This window comes from Lycorma delicatula, chromosome 1, assembly GCF_047948215.1.
Source record: "Lycorma delicatula isolate Av1 chromosome 1, ASM4794821v1, whole genome shotgun sequence".
Taxonomy (NCBI): domain Eukaryota; kingdom Metazoa; phylum Arthropoda; class Insecta; order Hemiptera; family Fulgoridae; genus Lycorma; species Lycorma delicatula.
Window position 1 is genome coordinate 22,427,470 of NC_134455.1, and position 22,621 is coordinate 22,450,090.

Sequence of the window (22,621 nt, forward strand, 5' to 3'; positions counted from 1 at the left end):
CAATTCAACTGAGTCATCCTAGAATAATATTTATCTCTTTCAAAATACTCTCTCAGTACTCCTAACACTTCTGATTGTTAAATTTTGTGAGTTGTTGGTTATTGTCTGCTGTTAGCTTTCCAGTTAATGAATTACAGTTTATTTCATAAATTGATTAAATGTCAAAATAGTATAGGCTTATATTTACATAATGAGCTGGCAAACATATTTGTGTAAAAAATTTTGTTGTATCTGGTGAGTTTACTACAAAGAATTAGCAAAGGCCAATTTTGAAATTGATGAAACTGGTTAGGGGCTTTAGTTTGGTTGTTCGCCGGGAGGTTAAGATAAACAATGAGCCCTGCGTATAATGTGTATTAGGTGTTATGTTAAGCGCAAGTGATGGTTACAAGGGAAGGCTATACGTATGGTTTCGGCACAAACTAACAAATCGACAAACAACTGCTTCTTATATTTAATAAATTTCACTGGGTTTTCTTCAAAAAAATAATGTTCCATCACAAAAATAAAAGTCTAATTGCTCGTGGAAATATTTTACATATTCCAAAGGCCCCAACTTCCTGGCAGGAGATTTCAGATTCTTAAGAAAATTGTTCTGAAAATACTGCAGCGGCACATCAGGAGAGTGTGATTTCACACCAGAAAAATCAGAGTGAACTGCATCTCATTTCATGAGTGGAACTTAGCAATTTGGTTTGAATTTTTCAAAACAACAAGCAGAACTTCTAGATCAACATTTAAAGGTGTGGAATTTATTGACTACCAAAATTTCATATTTTAGAAAAAAAGAAATAATGACTTTAATTATTTTGTTGTAAAGATCTGTTGTGTCTGATGTGGGTATCACTTACAATGCTGATATCGGTGGTGGTTATTCATTGATGTATTAAAAACCAATTTAAAAGCAATGCTACTGCATAATACAAACAAGAATCCTATACAGTAGCATTAACTGTTAAAATAAAAGAGACATGGATGTGTCATTTTATGTGTATATAGATATATATATATACACACACACACACACACACATATGTGGTCTGTAAATAAAGTATTGAGACTAGTTTTCTTTTTTGGCAACCAAAGTGACAACACTGTAAAGTTACTAATAAACATATGGTTATTTGAACAGCTAATTTATATTAGGTATTAATAATTTTACTCTATTGTTGCCATGTGAGGTAAACAAACGTTTCGTGAAACGAGTTCTTGTTTGGTGTTACAAAAAGAGTGATACTAATTATAAGCAACATTTTTGCAATCAAGTTTTGTGTTAAACTCTGTGAGAATGCCACTGAAACTTTTTCAAAATTGAAAAGGGCGTATGGAGATGACGCTCTGTCATGAGCCCAGGTTTATAGGTGGTTTAAAGCATTTTCAGATGGCTGGGAATTGGTTACATCCCAAAAAAAAAAAGAGCAAATAAAAACCATGCTAATTTGCTTCTTCTGTATTAATGGCATTGTCCATAAGGAAGTATTTATTGCCTTCAGGACAGATTGTTGATCAATATGTTTACCGATAAATTTGTTGTGAAAAAGAGTTGTTCATGTGAGATCAGCCATCAAAGACAACTGGATGCTGTATCATGACAATGCACCTTGTCACACTGCATTCTCAATTAATGAGTTTTTGGCAAAGAAAAATATTCCTGTAGTTCCTCAACCACCTTATTCACCTGAATTGAGGCCCTGTGACTTTTTCTGTTCCCAATTCTACAAAAAACATTTCAAAGGACACCACTTTTGGAACAGTAGAAAATATTAAAAAAAGTGTAACCAACCATCTGAAAAAATTCTGGTTTCTGAGTTGCAACACTGCTATGAAGAGTGGAAAAACCATTTGAAGCGTTGCGTGCCTTCCCAAGGGAACTATTTCAAAGGTGATAATGTATAATTGGATTGTAAGTAAAAGGTTTTTCTGAACCAGTCTCATTACTTTATTTACAGACCTTGTATGAAAGTATGAGTGAGTTACGATGCTCACTTATAAAGCATATGTGGCTACCTCAAAGTTATTGGTCTTCTTCTTGGTCTGCAAGATGGCTTTACTAAATACAGCTGTTTCTTTTGATGGGACAGTTATTTTACAAGTGAATATTTTGTGGTTAAAATTAGTGCCCTAAAAGAGATGATTGGTATCTGCATGAAAGTCATTTAAGGGTGTAATCCATGGTTTTCTTTGAAATTAAACAGAAAATAGTGATCTTTTATTGCAGAATTTTTGTTGAACTATTTAAATTCAGATTGCCAGATGTCATTACTGCGAGTGCTGTACAAGGGAATGCTTCCAACAGAATATATTGCAAATGGAGAGCAGTATTACCAAGGTAGATGGGATGGAATGAATTGATGAATGACTAGGTGGATTTTACAAAGAGGAAGATCCTACTTTACTCAAAAGTTAGAAGTAAATTATTATTTCACAGACTCCAGTTATTAAAACATATCATTATCGTTCTGTTATAGTTACATTCTACAGAATTTTTAAAAAATTTAATTAACAAAATTAAACATAAGTTGAAAATATATATATTTATTTTTCATCTTTTATGATGCATAGGATCGCTTCAGTCAGTCCATTATCTATGTCTCATTGAAGGGACTGTTCGGGCCTTGTGATCCTTACAGTACTTTTTCTTACATTCTGATTTCCATGCCCTTTCTGGTGTTGAAAATGTGCTGAGAGTTTCTTGAGTGTGAAGCGAGTGTTTTTATACTTGATTTTTTTGTTTAATTTTATCTTGCCCATAGTGCTCTGGTGTATTCAGCTCCACTTATTTCTCTGATCCATATGCATTCTGTCTTCTTGTTTTTCGAGTCGAGATTGTTGCTATACCAGCTGTTTCAGAAGTCTCAAATCTTGCATCCTGATTGTGTGTCTAAAGAATCCTAGCCTTCTCTTACGCGTAGTGTGAGTGATGAGGGTTGTAACTTTTTGTACATGACTTTGTTGAGCACAATCCACACTGCACTTCACATCTTTCTGGTACTTTTTATTGATGTAGGTTCTTCCATTCTTTCAATTTACTGGAGCCTGTTGGTCTTTAATTATTCACTCAGATGGAAGAGTGTTTCTGCTTTGCTTGATTTTATAACTGTATTGTAGTATCTTCTTATTGCATTTAGTAAAGATATATCTAATATCTTTACTGTAGATGTACCAGGTTAATTTTTAATTGTGTTTGTTTTTGGGGCATAATTTCTGTCTTTTCAAATGATTTTTTTTAGGCCAATATTATAAGCAATGTTTTGAAGTTCTGATATCAGTGTTTTAGCTTATCATTCCCAGAGCGCAGTTTGAATAGAAGCAATGATCAGTCACCTTGGCACAGTCCTGTTTTAGTTTCAAATGATTCCTAGAGTTTGCCTCCAAATTTCACTTTTGAGATGTGTTTATGAAGGTCAGTTTTATCGTGTTTATTAATTTGGGATTTAGTTGGAGTGCATGATTCCAGATTTCTACAAAGATCTGATCTGCTGCTGCTTTGGAATTCTTCATCTCATCCAGTGTTTGGTGTACTTCTCTTATTGTGGGATGGTTGCTTTCTGGTGGTGGTGTATTATTGGGGTGCTGGTGTCGAAGTTTTTTGGTTCTTCGCTACGTAAGAGTTTGTTGAAATATTTAGCTAGGATTTCTGTATTGTCTATATTGTTATGGGCCAGATTATGGTTTTCATCCTTTAATAGGGTTGGGGGTTTGTATTTTTGGAGTGGTTTTTTGAAGGTTTTGTGGTAGCCTCAATTGCTTCTTTTGAATTCTTCTATTGATTTCAGTTTGTCTTTGTGGTTTTGTCTTTTTATTTTTTTGGTAATAGTTCTTGATTAGTTGCATAGGGTCTATTTTTAATTAATTAATTTTAGGAGCTTAGTTTTGTTACTTTCTTTGGGAATGAATTTAATTTTAATTTTGACTACATAGTGATCTGAGGCTGTGTTTACTTCTGAGAGGACTTTTACAATGTTGATCTCTTTGTAGTGGTGTTTATCCATGAAGACATGATCTAGTTTCCATTCTCCTTTACTATGTAGTCTGGATGTTTCCAGGTTTTGAGCTTTGAGGTATCCTATTGAAATATATGGATTTTGCAGTTAGGTTTTGGTTTCTGCAGAGATCAGTGAGTCTCTGTCTGTTTTCATTTGTTCTTTTTTGGGTGGCTATTTTTGAATAACATCACAGTATCTTCTTTCTTTGTCTAGTTGAGCGTTGAAGTCTCTGATTATCTGTTTAACATAATTTTTGGGGATGTTATTTATGGTCTGGCCAAGTAGGTCTCGGACACCGGTAGTACAAGTAGTATCAGACACCGGTTGACAGAGCTGAATACACCAGCTCTGTCTAATTTATTAGAGGATCTAATAGAGATGGTGACAGAGGAGTGCACACATTCAAGTGTGACTGTTCAATACCAGAGAAATGCCATACCTTCTGGTGAAACAAGGAGCTGCATCAGTTATGTAGAAAGGTTTAGTCACTGAAAAGGGGCTTCCAGCAAGCTAATAGACATGAAGATGCGGATCACCGCAAATGTGAGCCAAGCAACAGTATATCACGGCCAGAGATGAATACAAGGGAGCAATGGAAGAAACTGAAAGAAGTTATGTGCCAGTGTGGACAAAGATCCCTGGAATAAGAGTTTTCAAATTGTTGCTGACAGATTTGGAATGAGACTCCCAGCATTGTCAGAGGGTCAAGTTCGTGATTGTTTCAAGGATCTGTTTCCAGTAGGAAGAGAACCACATACAGAGGAAATTCCGGCAGATGGACTTGAGTTGTTCACCGTGAATGAGCTCTTAGGGGTTGGGAGGAAAATGAAACTTCACAAGAGTGCCAGCCCTGACGGAATACCAGTGGAAGTGGTGAAATTGATGGTGGATCTGCATATTGAATCATGTGCTGATATACCATCATCATGTGACGAATATATACCAACAGACTGGAAGAGAGCGAGGCTGATACTGATCCAGAAGCTGGAAGCTGAAGATACGCCTTGATCGTACAGAACTGTATGTTTGATTAACAACTTCTGCAAACTCTTTGAAAGGATGTTGGAAGCTAGGCTCTGGATTAGTTAGAAAACCATGGAGGACTAAGTGAGCACCAACACTGGTTTAGAACTGGGCATTCGACCATCAATGTGGTTGGGGAGGTTATGAAGATAGTGAGAGAAGCAGCGACAGGAACATTGAGAATGCGTAATATAACGGCAGTCATAATTCTAGACGTGAAAAATGCATTCAATTCACTAAGGTGGGATTCTTATTTTTGTGGCACTTCATGTACACAGGATAGAAGGCTATCTAAGAAGAATGATTCAAAAATATTTGCAAGAAGATAGATACCTCATCTGTCAATAAGGAGTGGCAGACAGAGATAGTGGAAACATTTTGAGAGTTCCACAGGACTCTATCCTGGGGCCGCTGCTGTGGTGTGCTTAGTTTACAATAAAATACTAAAGTGTGAGTTCCTGATGGGATTAGTACCAGTCGCATTCGCCAACGACTTGGCCCTTGATAGTGAGGGCCAGGACAGGAAGAGGTGCCCGAAGCAGAAAACGAAGCAATATGGATGATATTGGCAAAGGTGACAGAAAAGGGACTCCAACTCTCAGAGAACAAATCAAGGGTGGTGTTAATGACTGGCAAGAGACAAATAGAACCGGTAACAATCAAAGTAGGTGATAGCCCAGTACAGCAGGTTGATGAAGCAAAGTATCTGGGGATATGGATCAGTAAGAGACATGTGCAGGAAACTAGTAAGGGTGAGCAGAATGGTTAAGAGCCTAAGCGGGCTGTTAACGAACGTGAACAGACTTTGGTCAGCTAAAAGGAAGCTATTTGCACTTGTGGCAAATTCTATGATTCTGTATGGTGCAACAGTTTGGGGGGAGGGCAGTAGTGGTCGAACAATACCACCAAAGTTTACAGGATCTTCAGAGACAGATGGCCCTTAGGGTAGCATCAGCCTATACCTCTGTGTCCCTGGAAGCTGTACTTGTGATAGTGAGGATCCCCGATACAACAATTGGCCCAGATGCAGATGAGAGTAGTGGAAAGGTGGCAAAGAACACAGCCTGGGGAGGTATGATATCAGAATGGCAGGCATGGTGGGATGTGTCTTCAAAAGGCTGGTGGACACATCGCCCTATTAGAATGGTGAAACCATAGGTCGGGAGGGAATTCGGTTAAGTCAATTATTGGTTGGCCCAATTCCTGACTGGCCACAGGGGATTTAGGGCATACCTGCATGTAGGTATGCCCTATTTTCATTTTCAACAGAAGGCCGAAAATGAAAAATGTTGTATTGCGGGGATACGGATACCTCTGAACACGTAGAATTTAGATGCCATAGATAGGAAACAGAGACAAGGAGTCCAGAGAAGTGTTGGCCAGCTTACAGGAAACAACATAATCCAAAAAATGTTAATCCGGTCAGCATGTGTGTATGACGATAGCAGGGTTTATCTCTGACATTATATAGCAGGGAGGAGATTGAGATGGAGGCATGAGGGTGAGTGACTGCCCCTCAAGGAGTCGCTGTCCATCCAGGCTTGCCCAGGTGGGTGATGGTGAGGAAGTGGGGGGACTCAATAACCGGGTTTCCCAGGATCCAGGGATCACTGCAGAGAGTTGGGAAGCAATGAAAAGACCTGAACCAGTGGGGGAGTCAGAAATGGCTGCCTTTCACTAGAGTGGGCAAGTAAAGAGTAAGAAAATACTGAAACTGGTGGGGAAACCAGAAGTGGTGTACCCCATTAGAGTGGGCAAGTAAAAGAAAGAAAAGATCCAACTGGCGGCCCAACCTGTCTTGCTAGACATGCAGCTGGTGGGCGGTTAGGACCGTTTGAGTTTGACACCCCTGCATTAAATAATAATGCAGGGATTGCTTTGGGATTGTGACTTGTTACGAAATTTATTATTTTGTGGTGACCAAAAAGCCTGTTCCAAACTGTGGATTCTTTTCATCACTCCCTTTCCAGGTTTACCTTTAAACAGCCTATATCTTCAAGATTCCATCGTGTCCTGGGTGGTATTTCTTATTTCTTGCAATCCCATGATGGAAATTTTGTGTTGGTCCGTTACATCAGTTACTTTTAGTTTACCAGTCTGCATGAGTGAGTTTACATTGTGTGCAGAAATGTAGGTGATTTGCTTTGGTTTGATTTTGAATTTCGTATTCTTGTTCATGTGTGCGATGTTACAGCTTATTCCTATGCTTCCAATTGCATGTTATCTTCTAAATGGCAGCCCACTGTATCAGAGAGCTGCCAGCTATGAACTCTGGTGTTACTTTGTTCAACCAGTGAAATATTCCTTAAAAAAGACCTTTCATGATTGACTTTCTGGAGGTCATCTGTGGTGGGACTAGCCCGGTCATGGCCCGATGTTGAAGGTATATTATTTTCAAATACTAAATCAGAATTATTGATGCTATCATCAACTTTTTGATAAAAATTTGACGGTATATCAATGTAAGGCCCATTTGTGTGGCCCGGTCATGGCCCGATGTTGAAGGTATATTATTTTCAAATACTAAATCAGAATTATTGATGCTATCATCAACTTTTTGATAAAAATTGGACGGTATATCAATGTAAGGCCCATTTGTGTGGCCCGGTCATGGCCCGATGTTGAAGGTATATTATTTTCAAATACTAAATCAGAATTATTGATGCTATCATCAACTTTTTGATAAAAATTTGACGGTATATCAATGTAAGGCCCATTTGTGTCAGTAGTGACTTCATCTTGACTTTTCTCAAAACTGACATTGGAAGAAGATATATCTACCAAATTATAGTCGCTGTGAGGTTCAACTGAAACATCTTCATTTTCCTCTGAATTGACAGGCTGTACAAAAAATTCTCTGTTAATAAAATCTGCACTTCCATCAACGTCAGCCAAACCAATACCGTCATCGTCTGGAAGGTCACTCTGATTTGATGAGTCTTTTTGTTAGCATATCTAAAATTTGATGGTCATGGGCCAACTGCAGTCTGTATTTTTTAGACATCTGAAAAAAACAAATTACAAATTATTGTAAATGTTTACTAATGATTGTATTTTTTTTTAAATTAAAAAGAAAACAGTGAACCGGGTATAATACTAAAAGGTACAAAGATAGAAATAAATAACTTTAATTTCAGGATTTTTTTGAAATCATTGCAAAAATTATTATAATCATATTGTGTATAATCGGAATACTACTGTGTAAAATTTTTTTAAACGCTTTTAAAATTAGCTTTATCGATTAGAAAAAATTCTCACATTTACTACAAAAAAATTATAAAACTTCAATATCCATTTAATGTAAAGCCTAACCATCACCAAAGTGACGGTTTGAAAACAGCGAGCGCGATGTAACCAGTAAAGCTGGACCTTCACATTCATGACGCTTGACAGTTTTCCAATGCTCGGACAAATAAAAAATAAATAATTAGATTTCTCTTAAAATCTACTACTATATTATCCTTATCTGAGGATAATTAGATCCAAGCAATTGTTTAAAGCACCGAATTATAAAATTTACGATAGTACTTACTGTAACATGTATGTTGTAAATGTATACAGTAAATTGCATCAATTTACTGCTTCACGTTCAACGGCTGACTACGTTCGCAAGCACGATCAGAACTTCGATCTAGCGACCTCATGTCAAACAGCCAACTCAATATTATTGTTGTGGTATAATATTTCGGTTTGATTTTTCTTTGGGAGTAATCAAATTTTTTACAACAGTTTTGTTTGAAACTTTGTGTGGAATGTTTTTTTCCTTACCACCGTATATTTTCAAGTTTAAAGTAAAATGTTTTACAATCGCATAATGCATAAGATGTTATGCCATTCTTGGCTGGTTTTGGTAGCATGTATTGTTCTACTCCAGAGTAATGCATTTTGTCTGTTGTACATATCCACACTGTAGCTACCTTGGCATTTACTAACAAAATTAGAATGATATCCCTAATTGCTGCCAATTGTCTGTTTTTCAATACTTTCTGGTTCTGACATTATCAAAACCAAGGAGCTGCTAAAATTATCCTGCAGGATCATCATTCCAATACCATCACTTTCTCACAGTTCCAAAACATTAGAGTGGTTTCCTTTTTTTTTATTAATATAAAAAATAATGCTCCCATAAAAGGTCATAATTTCAGATTGAGAAGTTTCTTGAATTTTCCTGGTTTACTTTGAGCTTTTTCCTTCACAGTTGTGATGTATATATTTGTGTATGTTAATGATATTGTGAATTATGTCTAGTTATAATTTTTAGGAATGCACAGATAGGTTTAGGGATGTCATGCTGGCCCCTTGGTTCCTGGAAGTGTTTTAAAATTTTTTTTATCTAGCCTACAATTACATAAAACTAAAATTATCTTCATCCATCCCTTCTCCATCATCTTCCATCTTTTCTCATTGCAGCATCTTCTGCAATTGATTGATCAGAATCACTGGGTTGATCATCAACCTACATTCTTAATCGAGGCTCGTAATCAATATCATCTTCTGAATCAATTCTTATACTCTCATATTTTGCATTATGGTATTAGGATCACTCAACTGTATGCTCAGGAGCAACATCTGTTCCCAGACTTGCTTTTCATAGACAAGTTACAACACTGTCTTGTGAGGGAAGATGTAGTTAAGCATTTCTGTTGTCATTCATAGCCACAAGTAATAGCCAAGAGATGATGCAGGCAAAAATAATGCAAGTATGGTCCAAACCGCCTGTGTGTGCAATCCAACAAGCATTATTGTGTATCTTTTATGTTGTACCTTAAATAAATTTATAGACTGTTAATAAACTGCCATTACAATGAACTATTGTAATGATATAATGAACTACTAGTACTATTGCAAATTAAAATAATTTCATTTATAGAGTTAACATTTATTAAAAAGCTTAATTTGGTTAATAAGTGGTAGTAAATAATAAAAATTAGAGGCATTATTAAAATGAAAATAATGGTTGTTATTCAAGGCAGTTAAAAAGGCAAAATAATTTATTACAATTATATTACATGAAACAACAAAAGCGACTGAAGACACTTGTTTAATTAATGCCGTAGTAACTTTAATAAAAATTTTTTTTAAACAAAAATAATGGCTTAACTTTAAAGAACGGTTCATTTTGTATATTAACAGTTAAATTAAAGGCAATTTTTTTAATGTATTAATTTTATGTATTTATTTTCACAAGATTTGTAACAAATGTCAGAGCACCTGTCATTTATGGAAATTGCAAACTACTGTTTGTTATTCCTTTATTGTTCATCTATTATTTATTTATTTATTCATTACTTAAATTTACCAGTGAAAAATTATACGTTACAACTAGTATTTCATAAAAAATATACAAAATGAATTACAGTGACGATGACATGCATAATAAAAAGCTGTATATATGATAGAAAGTAAAAGCATACAAATTGATGCAAGAGTATACATTAATTTCATACATCTTTTTATATATGCGATAAAGATTGCAAACATAAATATGGTATAAAAAAATTAAAATCCCAACCAAATATTTACTCTTAACATTAATGGAATAGATAGATACCTTAAAGGGAAAAAACTTAGAGCTGAGATAGCATCACTTAATAAAAAACATTTGAAAATACAGCAATTGAATGTTTGCTTTTAATTACTGACAATAACTTTTAAGCTTATATTTGGATTTCTTCCTTTTTTGCAAAGTAATGTAATTACAGACTATTCTGTGAGTTTCATTCATAGGAAATTAAGCATTTTTTTTTATGAAAACCATTTTTAAGTGTTTATTATTATATTACAATATATATAAATCTCTTATGCAACACCATAAGTCACTTTTTGTAAACTGAGTTTACCATAGTATCAAAATATGAATGAATATACTCCGCTTAGTTATGAAACAACTCAAATCCATTGCCTAATACCTCAGTTACAGATGATGATGCATTTTGTTTATTAATAAATCAACATGTCACTGACTTATGTGGTTTCAGAAAGAAACACTAGAATGCAGAACTGTAATCATCTGTGTCTAACCTTTTATTCCTTTATGTTGTTGTGGCTTACATTTTCTTGTCGGTTGAAAAGAAAATGGAAAATAATTTATAAACAAAATAGTTATTCAGTATTTTGCATATAAATTGTATTATTAATAAATACAAATTAAATCTGTTATTAGTAAATTATAAAATGAGTAATATTGAAAGTGATTGCAAAGGTAATATTCTTAATTTATCTCAATATGTTAATGATGACAGTGGAAAAATAAAACAGAAAGGTGTTCACAATCCAGGCCCACACAAAGTTAATAAAATTAAAAAAGCTCGGTTAATTGGTGATGATTATGTTAATTTTTAAGGAAAATTAGGGCCCAGCTGCAGGTAAGAATTTTATTTGTTAATAATATAGCTATTAATGTGAAGCACTTTTATGCATGTGATAGTGCATACTGGTTTCTAAAATTACTAAAACTAAATCAAAGCCAGTTTCCAAATTTTACTACAAATATGGTAAATGGTAACAATTGATTTTACCATTTTATTTGTTGCAATACTTTTCTGTAAAATTTTTAATAAGGTTATTGACAAAAATAACTGTTAATCTCCAGGCATCGTATTTCTTTTGTATCATGTTACCATGCATTCGTGCATTTCAAAGTAAAAATGAACAGGATTTACTCCTGCAAAGGCTAATGCTTGCTGTTAAAATCACAAAAAATTGCGTGAGAACCTGTTTTTTTAACCACCATTAGGTATTGCTTCAGAGGATGAGATGAATGACGATATTTGTAGCTTGTGAAAATGCCATGCCTGACTGGGATTCGAACCCGGGACTTAAAAATGAAAGGCCGAGATGCTACCACTCGCTACGGAGGCCAGTTGCATGAGAAACTCGGCTGACAGAAAATATCAGCAACGAGAGCATTCTTAAAATTTCCAATATCATGTCATTGATAAAAATGATGTAAAAATTTAAGTTTGTTGACGGACTTCATATGGCGCATAATAAAATGAAACAGTTGGCACTAGAAGGAGAATCTTGTAGAACTGCATGAAACCAGTCAAATGACTGAAAACATATAATTCAAGTTAGGCAACTTTTAGAATATTTAAAATAAATTCTTAGGGGGTTAAGATATAAGGGAGATAATAAAATGAAACAATTGGCACTAGAAGGAAATTCTTGTAGAGCTGCATCAAACAGACAAATGACTGAAAACATATTATTCACGTAGGCAACTTTTAGAATATTTGTAATAAATTCTTAGGGGGTTAAGATATAAGAGAGATAATAAAATGAAACAATTGGCACAAGAAGGAGAATCATGTAGAGCTGCATCAAACCAGTCAAATGACTGAAAACATATAATTCCACCAAGCATTTTTTAGAATATTTAAAACAAATTGTTAGCGGGGAAAGATAGATTGGGTTAGATTTCATAATAAAGTTAGCGATTGTAAAGGGTACAATGATTCGATTTCTGGAAAATTTCTACATATTTTTGCGTTTCACATCCCCCCAGACACCAAAACCACCATCAGCTCAAAAATTTATATATATATATATATATATATATATTTCACTTTCAAATTGTTACTTAAAAATAACTTGTCACAAAATCTCAGTTAAGTTCATTAACGTACAAAATCAGAAAAGGGTGGTGCATTTTCAAAATATCACTGTAACTTAATTATTAAGAAAAATATAGAATTAATTTAAAGTTGTTACTACTCTATCGATAAGGGCCTAAAACTTATATAAGTAAAGTTTTTTGATATCGCCAACCATTGGCCCAGGGTGTGTAAAAATGTAGTTTTGAAGATAAAAAGTTATACCCTCCCTAGGCACAGTAGGCAATCGGTTTAAATTAGTTGTTAATGCTTTAAACATCACCTAAAACTTCTGTTCTTTAACAATTTTTGATATGACCTACCCTTACGACAAGGGATGACCAAAATGCTCCTGAAGTTGTAAAAAGATGGGGCATGTTATATGCTAAACATGTGAAACTTTTTTCACATGCACCTATCGTCATATTGAGTAAATTTGAAGTATTTCTTAACTTTAAGGTGGAAATCTTTTTTTAACACTGATGAAATCTACCTCTGCCTTCCAGCGTGCAGAAGGGATTTTTTTTTTATTCAAATATTTATTTAATCCCTGGTTCAGATGTTTATTTAAACATTATAAATTGTCTAATATTTTACATTATTCATACATGTGAGGTGTTTACATGTGCAGTATTCATTGAACCCAGATGTAAGGTTTTTTGAAAACATTTTTTTTTTCAGATGGCTTAGGATTTTTTTAAAAGTATTCAAGTTGTTAGGTGGATTTCCCCCAATCAGCATATTACACAATCTCCTTCTGGACATGGTGCTTCACAAAATTGGTTAACAGATTTTGTTATTACTTCAACTTGTTTCTGGAGTGTAGGGCCATTGATGATGTGTTTTATAGTTTGCTCCAGGTACAAAGCTGAACATACTAAAGCAGTAAAAAGCTTGCGAGAATCAATTTTGTTTTTGATCTGCAACTAAATTGGAAGACCAAAAGGTAGTGGAACATAGTTGCTGGCTTCCTTAGATTCTTAGCTCTGCGGAGGATGGCTGAGGGTGTCTGATGCTATTATAGAATAGCAACGTCTGTAGCTAGGGGCCTGCCTGGGTGCTTACTACCTACCAAGGTAGGTGTTTTGACATGACGTCCCAGTAAGCTTAGATATTTGCTGTTAGGATGAGAATGGATCTTTGGATAAATGTGTGATGAAGCTGCAATATGGGAGGGTGTAGGCATTACCCAACTTCTGAAAGCAGACCAGAGCAGAGAAAAATAGGGTAAGATTTCATTAGAAGCTTATTAAATTTGTGAATCTGTTTCTTGATTTTTGAGTAAACAAGAAGACTTTGAGTAAATTGAATTGCAAGACAGAATTATTTTTGCGATCAACATTTTGTTTTATAACACAAAACGTAATTGGTGTGAGACTAGTACTTTTGGTGTCTAAAGACTCAACCAAGTAATGATCTGAGTGCACATTCTAATTGAAGTTAGATAAGGAAAGAATTTTTGTGTAAAACCTTCAGTGTTAGAGGAAGGCATGGGGATCACACTTCTGCAAATCGATTTATTTGTTTGAGAGTTCTAAGTTATGGTAGGTGGATCATGGTTGGAAGAAAGCAATGATAAGTTGTGTAAATACAATGATGGAAGTGTCTGCAGAGGCATTTGCATTGTTGGCTTCCTGACAGAGGCCAGACTGATGACTGTGAAGTGTTAGCTGTTTAAGAGGGTCTAAAAGATGACCTCTGGTGAAATGGTAAAACCCATTTACCGGAGGGGGATATGGAGGGGGGAACGGAGGTGGATATGTGGGGAGGGACTGGGATTATCACAAGGTGGAGGGGGTCTTCCCCTATGGGGGGCAGGATGTGGTAAAGAGCTTGAGCTGTACTGCAAACCGCTTAAAAAAATAAATAAACATCACAAATGACTGACAAAGTACACTGCACAACATTGAAATAAATATAGTAAACAAAGAACTAACACTTCTGTTAGCCATTAAGTTTAAATAAAATTAATCAAGTACATTTAATTTGGTTTAATAATTAATTTTATTTCATTTCTAATTTTTACATTTTTCATATGTAAAAAAAAAAAAACTAGTAAAATGACTTTGGTGTATAAATAATAGAAACAATTTTTTTGGAAATACAGTACTATGCTGTACATTTCTATAAATGTAAATAATATTCTACCAGGGCCAGGTCATCTGCAAAACCTACAGCCGTGACCCCTTCCGGATACCCGATTCTCAACACAACATCATATGCGACATTCCATAGCAGAAGACCGAGAACCGAGCCCTGTGCGACACATCACCCTCCAACTCATGGGTAATTTGCATTACTTCAGAGTTGGCGGCTACATACCTACGGGACAGGTACAGATTTATGATCCGCTGGAGTACACACTTGGACCACGTCTCCCCACTTCATCATGAGTCACTCGCCAGGGCAGGCTATAGCAAGCGTTTTCAACAACCGGAATCATGCTGATACGCTAGGATCCAGCAGCAGCCTCATCGACCAGCTTCATTACTCGGTTGAGAGAATGCACTGTGAACATACCTTTGCGAAAACCATACTTCCTACCCTAGCATGCAACTCGGTCGTCAATCTACCCACAAGAAGGCGCTCGAATAGCTTATCAAGTATACTCGGTAGGCACAAAGGACGGTAGCCAGTGACATTAACTTCCGGATTCCTACCCTTTTCCAATAGCACCAACCAAGCAACTTTCCAAGCATCTGGCACAAAGTCATGTGTAAGCAGTAGTTAGCAGCATCTTGTAGCTTTTGCAGGACTACATTGACCAGGTCCTGCACTGCATCACTCGGTGCTTCTAGATGGACTAAATGGTGATGCCTTCTAGTCCAGGACTCTTCCTGTGCCTAACCCGCATGGCGGCAGCTGTTACTTCATCCCGGTTAAAGAGAGGCACTGAACCTTCCAGAGCGATTTCCTGCCAAGGCACTCAATAGCCTTTGGGAATAGTTTTTCCAAACAATCCACCAGACTCTTGGCAGAACGAGGAGGGAACGACCAAACCTCTTCATTACTATCTTGTAGCTGCTCCCCCACATGTCAACATCAACCTCACAGAGCTGGTCAGCCCACATAGCTCTCTTAGCCCGATTAATATCTGCCCTACACAGGCGCCTGGCTTCATTACGTATCCCTCTAGCATGAAAGATGCCTGGGTGGACACCACGTCTTAACAACCTCTGCACTCGCCTTCTTGCTCTGAGGCACTCACTATGTAGCTTCGCACCTCCTGCACTATTAAGTTACCTCCTCTGGCATAGTAGCATTTCTTAGCCCGTCATATGAAAAATAACTGGGATTTGAATGCAGAATCTTACATATGAATAGGAGAGATTTTTTCTTACTGTTCTTTCTCAAATTGATAACTAAAAGAAAAGAATCAGAGTAAGAGAAAAAACGTTCAGTGAACACATGAAACAGAGAATATTATTTTTCTTAATTTTAAAACTGACTTTATTAAAGGATTCTGTTATAAATATTTTATTAAAAATTAATCCAAAGATGAAAAAATGAAATCATTAAACTTCCCAAGAAATTTTTTTTATATTTAATAATTATATTATTGTAACCTCAAACAGTCGGACATTAATTAACTCTTGGAATACTTTGTTTTTATCAAATAAACTCATCAGCGGTTACGGTAAAACTTAATTTACGGTTAAATATTTATTAACAACATGAACAATGTAAATAAAAAACCCGTTACCCATTATTTAAAGTAAACACATATATATATTGTTATAGTTAGTGTTAATTTTTATAAATATTAGTGTAGCTGATATGTAAATGTTAGTAGTTTTTTTTTATACAAGAAAAAATGTACAATTTCATTATAGACATATTTGCTGACGGAATCAAAACAGAGTGACATGACAAACAAAGTTTTATTTCTAAAAAACCAAGTAGGATTCTTTAAAAATAATATTTTATTTGTTTGTAATGACACACCACCACTGGTTAAATAATGAATAGGCAAATATGATGATATGGAATATCAAATGTTTGGTTTCTTTCTGGATGACCTTGTAATTGTAATAACTACATGCACAGCGGGCATCAAGTTAAAACCCATGAAATACCTTGGAGAAGACAGATTCAAAGATAAAGGTACAGAATGATGGTGTAATGAATGACTAAAAGAAACCAGAAAAGATAAACAAAATCTATGTAAAAGGGTTCTTCAAAGTCCCTAATACAAAGATTATTATTTACAAATCCATCCCTAATCCAATCAGGACTTAAATGGCAGCCGATTACTGGGAATATTAATAAAATCCAATGTAATTATTTACGTTTTAAATTTTCCCAGCTCAGAGATTTAGCTTGGTCCATTACAAATAACAATGTACGTAACTCTCCTCATACTTAGAGTAACAGAAGAAATCTCAATTTTTTAATCAAAACCCAACAATCATCCAAATGTTCCGACAATTAACCTTTTAAACCATTTTTGCCACTTACATTCTACCGACCTTTTTCAAAATTCAAGATTTTTAAGAATTAATCCTTGTAAGAGAAGAATGAAATAAATATTTGTTAACATTTGCTGTTGAGCTTCTCTCCTTCAAGACATTTACAAACATTCATCCACCTCATTTATACATTATAATGAACAAACAAATTATAGATATCTACTTGCATTAAAAAAGTTTATATCAGTTGATATTTATTTTGAACATATTCTAAAATATGTTTATACCGATTTAAAAAATAAACCGCTTAATAATGTCATCTGACACCAGTGTGAAACAGCTGCAAGGTAAACTATTTCCTTACTCAGTTCCTGTTTGGTCATCTCTGCTTCAGGTTGTATCTGCTCACAAGGGCAGCAAGTAAGATTTGTGTTTCTATTGTGACACCCTTGATGATGTTGAGCATGTGAGCACACATTTCAGAAACGGTCTACCTGAGACTGTTCAAGACTACATTTCATTTGCATTCATATATATACTCTGAAGTAATACCTTACGATGGTTCCGGAGGATAAAATGAAAAAGAGTAAGGAGAGGCCTGACGGGGATGTATGAGTTCTACCGGTACCCGTGGGTTCCACTGTGTTCCTTGCCGACCACTTTCTGACAGGTCCGGTCTTCAAGAGTTATTTGTGGGGGAGGGAGTTTAGATGATAAGAGCCTACACAAAAAAAAAACGACAACTAAATTCTTATAATATGTCTGAAGTACGTTTTTTTATAGAAAAAAAGATAATATGTTTGGTTCGGTTTTGTTACGAAACTATGAGTTTTTAAATTAATATCATCTTCGACAGTCATGGAAAAAAGCTATAATACAAACAATTAATAACATGTTCAACTACTACATTTTTGGATTACTTTTATATATAACGAAAACATTATTATTATCTTTTCATCTGAGAGATATTTCACATCCGTAACTCCAGTACGAGAGGCCATTGAGGCATACCTCATTTAGTGATGTGGTACATTTAACACAGTCTGTACAATCCTACACTTCTCCAGAATTACCGATCTTTTGAAATTTTAAGTTTAGGATCCAGGGAATGACTTTACTGAGTTCAGTCTGTAAATTTCCTTATACTCTATTGCCAGAGGGTTGTACTTGGTTATTTTATCTGCTCAGCCTTATTAATATTGTGATCAGATAAATGAGTGACATCAATGAGAAGAGCAGTCTTTTCTTTAATGTTGTTGAGATCCATGTCTGGCCTCTTCGAAGCAATAATTTTATCAGTATTTACCGAGAGATCTAACACAGTCTATAGTGCTCATTTTCCAGCAAAGGCCTTATATTCATAAAAAGGACACTGCTCCCTGTCATCTACGAGTCTAATTTCAACGCCAACGCCTGATGAACAGTGTTTAATGTAAGATCGTGGTGATGCAGATTTCCTTGTCAGCCAGACTGGCGCACTCAGTTATCAAATGATCAATTGTCTCCGATAATTGGTGACACATCCGGCACTCATCACTGATGTCCTGATTTTCTATGAACTTCTTGTAATTGTTCGTCGCAACGACTTTATCCTGGATTGAATGTACAAAACCTTCAGTTTCTCTAAATAGAAATCCGTCCCTCAGACAACGCGTAAATGCGTCCTTATCAGCATTTTCGAGGGAAAGGACAAATCTACCGTGGAGTGCTTTAGATTTCCATGCGTGGATCCTATCCCTAGTTGTAATGATACTGGAGTAGAAATTGTCACCATTCAGATTTAGAGGGGAGTAACCCTTGTCAGATGCAACTACAGCTTTGTACAATGATGATGTTTCAGATCTGGAGAGAAAATGTCACTTCATTGAAGCAATGTGTCTGTTACAAAGTGATTTTAGGTCGAGGCGGCCTCTATCATCTTCTTTAAGAGATATACAGAGATTTCACTTCGGATTTTGGGTGATGCATTCTGTATTTTGTCATCGTTGTGCGTACAAATATGTTTAGGTTTTCAAGATGTCTGGGATCAATAAACAACTCCAAACAAGTATATGAAAACTTTATTATTATTATTAAATGTCGGCTTAATATATATTTTTTTTAAATAAATTACAATCGGTTCTAAGAATTTTATGAAAATTTCTTTACATTTTTTATTTTTACATTAAACCACTTAACTTTTCCGTGAATGAGAAATTATTTAATAAGTATAATGTGCAATATTATACGTATGTATATATTTTTTTTTTTCCAAGATTATATCGAGATATCGTAGGTATTAAAATATACATTTGCATGTGTTGGCATCACTGATAAAATTGTGGGAAAGCTTTGTTAGGAAGATATGTTGTAGATGCTCTAATTTTATTATTGTGTACTTGTTGGTGTTTACTTTGTTTATCTGACTGAGTAAGTAATGTTATGCTATTCTAATATAAATCAATAGAATTTAAGTTTGAGTTTTTTTATATTGATAATTGGTAGCGTGAGCTTTAACCAGTCATGTAAATTCAATTTAGTTCGTTGTAAAATCGTTTTCCTCAAAAGGAAAGTTCAGCAACTTGTATAATCACATTTAAAGTGTGAGACTGTAAATTTCATTTACCCCATGAAAACACAAACTGAACTTCAATTTCACAGTCCTTCAGAAATGATTACACATATATCATATTTTAATGCCCCAATCTTTAATGCTGTTCTTGTTACAAACCAGTTTTATCCGAGACGCCACTAGCCTTCTCAGTAGAATAGGGAAATAACCATTACAGTTAAGTTTATCTATTGTGCCAACTTCCTCGAACTTGGCAGGATGAGTTGCCAGATTTGTTTTACTCCCAACCTTACTTCTAAGGCAATGATGCAACTAGCTACCGTTAAGAAATTTCTGTCTAAAGAAAGAATAGATTTTTAGTACATAATTATTAATAGTACTTGAACATTAATTCTTCCTATTGTTTATTAACTTTTAATTTTTATTAGGTAACTTGTAGTTAGAAGTGATTATACATTGATTGAATAAATCCATGATCACTAAATGTGAGTGCTATCATATCCTTATTGATGCTAGGAGACTTGAGGGGTTGGTCACCTCACTTTAATTAAAGTAATTATAATGTATTATTAAATTTAAAATTTACTATAAAATATATATATATATACACACACACACATATAATTTGAAATGTATGGCATGATGTAGAACAAAGATGTGTGTAAACAAAGATTTACAAACCAATATTATGAACCTATTTTACGGACATATAATAAAAAGAACTTCAGTGAACCTGTGCTTATTGACGTTTATATATTTAAACCAGCTTGCATTGTTTTTTGAATTCTGCCTTATCATTAATGCTAAGTTAGTATTTTTCCCTTTTTTTGGTAACCTTTATTATTGTGGGCATGTTGAAAAAAATAAGTATTCTAAAATGGGGCGTACAAATTAGAAAAAGTTTTTAGATAACAAGAGTGTGGGCTGGTGGTTCAGCTTATAATGGGATTTATTAATATCTTTTTAGTGGGGGGTTCCTCCATTAAATCCAAAATGGCAGCTTCCAACTCGTGATGTTTTGTAGTAAACTGTAATTAAACATATTTATTAAATAAGTAACTTATTTGTATATTTTTAGTCACAGCAGCCAAGTGTTATAGTGAGTGTTCAAATCTTATAATTGGGAGATCTTTATTTCTAGTTCTTAAATAAGAAATAGCAAGGTGATCTCTGAACAGGATGCAGATAAATAATTTTTGTTTTAATTTAATTTATTTAAAAATTTATCTTCAGAGTAATTATTTATTATTGCCAACATAAATGCATCAATATCAAATATAACCTCATTCAAGCTACTATAAAATATAAAGAACTATCTTTAGGTAATTATAAGAAAGCTGTTTATGAGAGGTGTTTGGAGGAATCTATTTAGTAATGTTAATTGTGTTGGGATCCATACCAAATTCTTCTAGCATATTAAATAAGGAAGTGCTATTGATTGAGTTGTATGCCTTTTTGAAATCTACGAAGTCATTTGCTTAGTTTTTATGCCTTGTCATTTTTCTCCTTATTATTGTTTTAAGGTTTGAGATTTGTTCTGTACATGATCTTACTTTTCTGAATCCTTCTCTGTATTCTCCTAGTTGTTAGTATTTGATTAATTCAGCAATATTTTGAAAGGTAAATATTTTTGTTTGTCAGAGGTAAGAAGGAAATAATTTTGTCTTTATTTAGTTGTGTTTCATCTGCTTATTTGTATAGTCGATGTATTAATGCATTTTTTCGATCTTGAGGGTTTTTTCAGATTTCCATATCTCTTCTAGCAAGTTCTCAGATTTTTCTTGCTTGTTTTCATGATTGTTTCTGTAATTTGCTGCAGTAAAATTATTCCTTGCTACTTTGTTATTTAATTTCTAGCTGATTTTGTGTGTTTTGATTTAATTATTTTGTTTGGAATTTTCAGTTCAAGTTGCTAGATTTTGAATTGAATTGTTACCTTGGCTTCTTGGTAGTTTAATGATCTTTTAAAGTACTTGCTGGAATTTTGGAATTGTCTTTGCTGTTGTGGCCTACTTTTCTATTTTTACCCTAAATCAAAGACTGTACAATTGCTATTTGGTAAGTACGTTAAATTTTGGTAAATATGTTAAATTTTAAATTGTATTTATTTATTTAATTGATATAGACAGGCATGAAACCCGTGAATACAAAATAATATTAAAAAAACCAACCTAATTTCATAAAAAAATTATAATTCATAAGTTAGAATAGCTCTTGATAAGGTTAAGGTATTAAGTGTACTTTACATACTATAGGTGGCATAGTAATAGATAATCTATGTGAGTTGATTGAACAATGAACATTTTGAAAATTATACCAATCAATGTAGTTAATATGAAAGTTAAAAAACCAATAAATTAGGTTAGTCAAAATAATTACTAAAAATTTTAGTAGCAAATATTTAATCTGTCCTGATCAGAAATTACTTAATTCTTGGTATTTTTAACAAATTAAAAATATGAATAAAATTATGATTGGTAATGTGCATAGAATCACTGATTTTATATGCAGCACATGTAAAAAAAATTCTATGTGGTATTTCAGGTAATTTTAATTGCAAGTCAGCAAAAGGTCACCATACAACAGAGTTTATTAATTTTAATTTAGTACTTCATAAATGCATGACCTAAAATTTTAATTAAAATTTGTAGAGAATCTCTTAATAAAATTTATCATTTTTAGTGACTTACAGTATTACCAGTTTATTCATTGAAGGATAACTTGCTACCAAAACATACAGCTAAGTCTTTAATAGAAGATACCTTTTGTATTGCAGTATTATTTTATATTATTCAGCTGCACAATTATATCAACATTTTCAAACCTTCCAAATTGAATATGAAATTAATTTTTTTAAAGTTAGCAGAAATACTATTTTTGCTCACAATTCAAGTTGATTGTAAGTAATTGAATATCAAGTAGATTTGTAATCGGCTTAAACAATTTCATATATCATCTGCAAAAAATTAAAAAAATGAGAATAGCCTATGAATAAACAGTAATTTATAAATACAATGAAAATTTGGGAACCCAAATGCATGCCTTGTCTTAATCCAT

General features: G+C 34.1%; 1 protein-coding gene across 1 annotated transcript in view; it reads left to right on the forward strand.

The window, feature by feature from the left end:
• LOC142317436 (protein argonaute-2-like) overlaps positions 1-22,621 on the forward strand; it is a 150,429-nt gene that overhangs the window by 59,542 nt on the left and 68,266 nt on the right. The gene's annotated exons all lie outside the window — the stretch shown is intronic.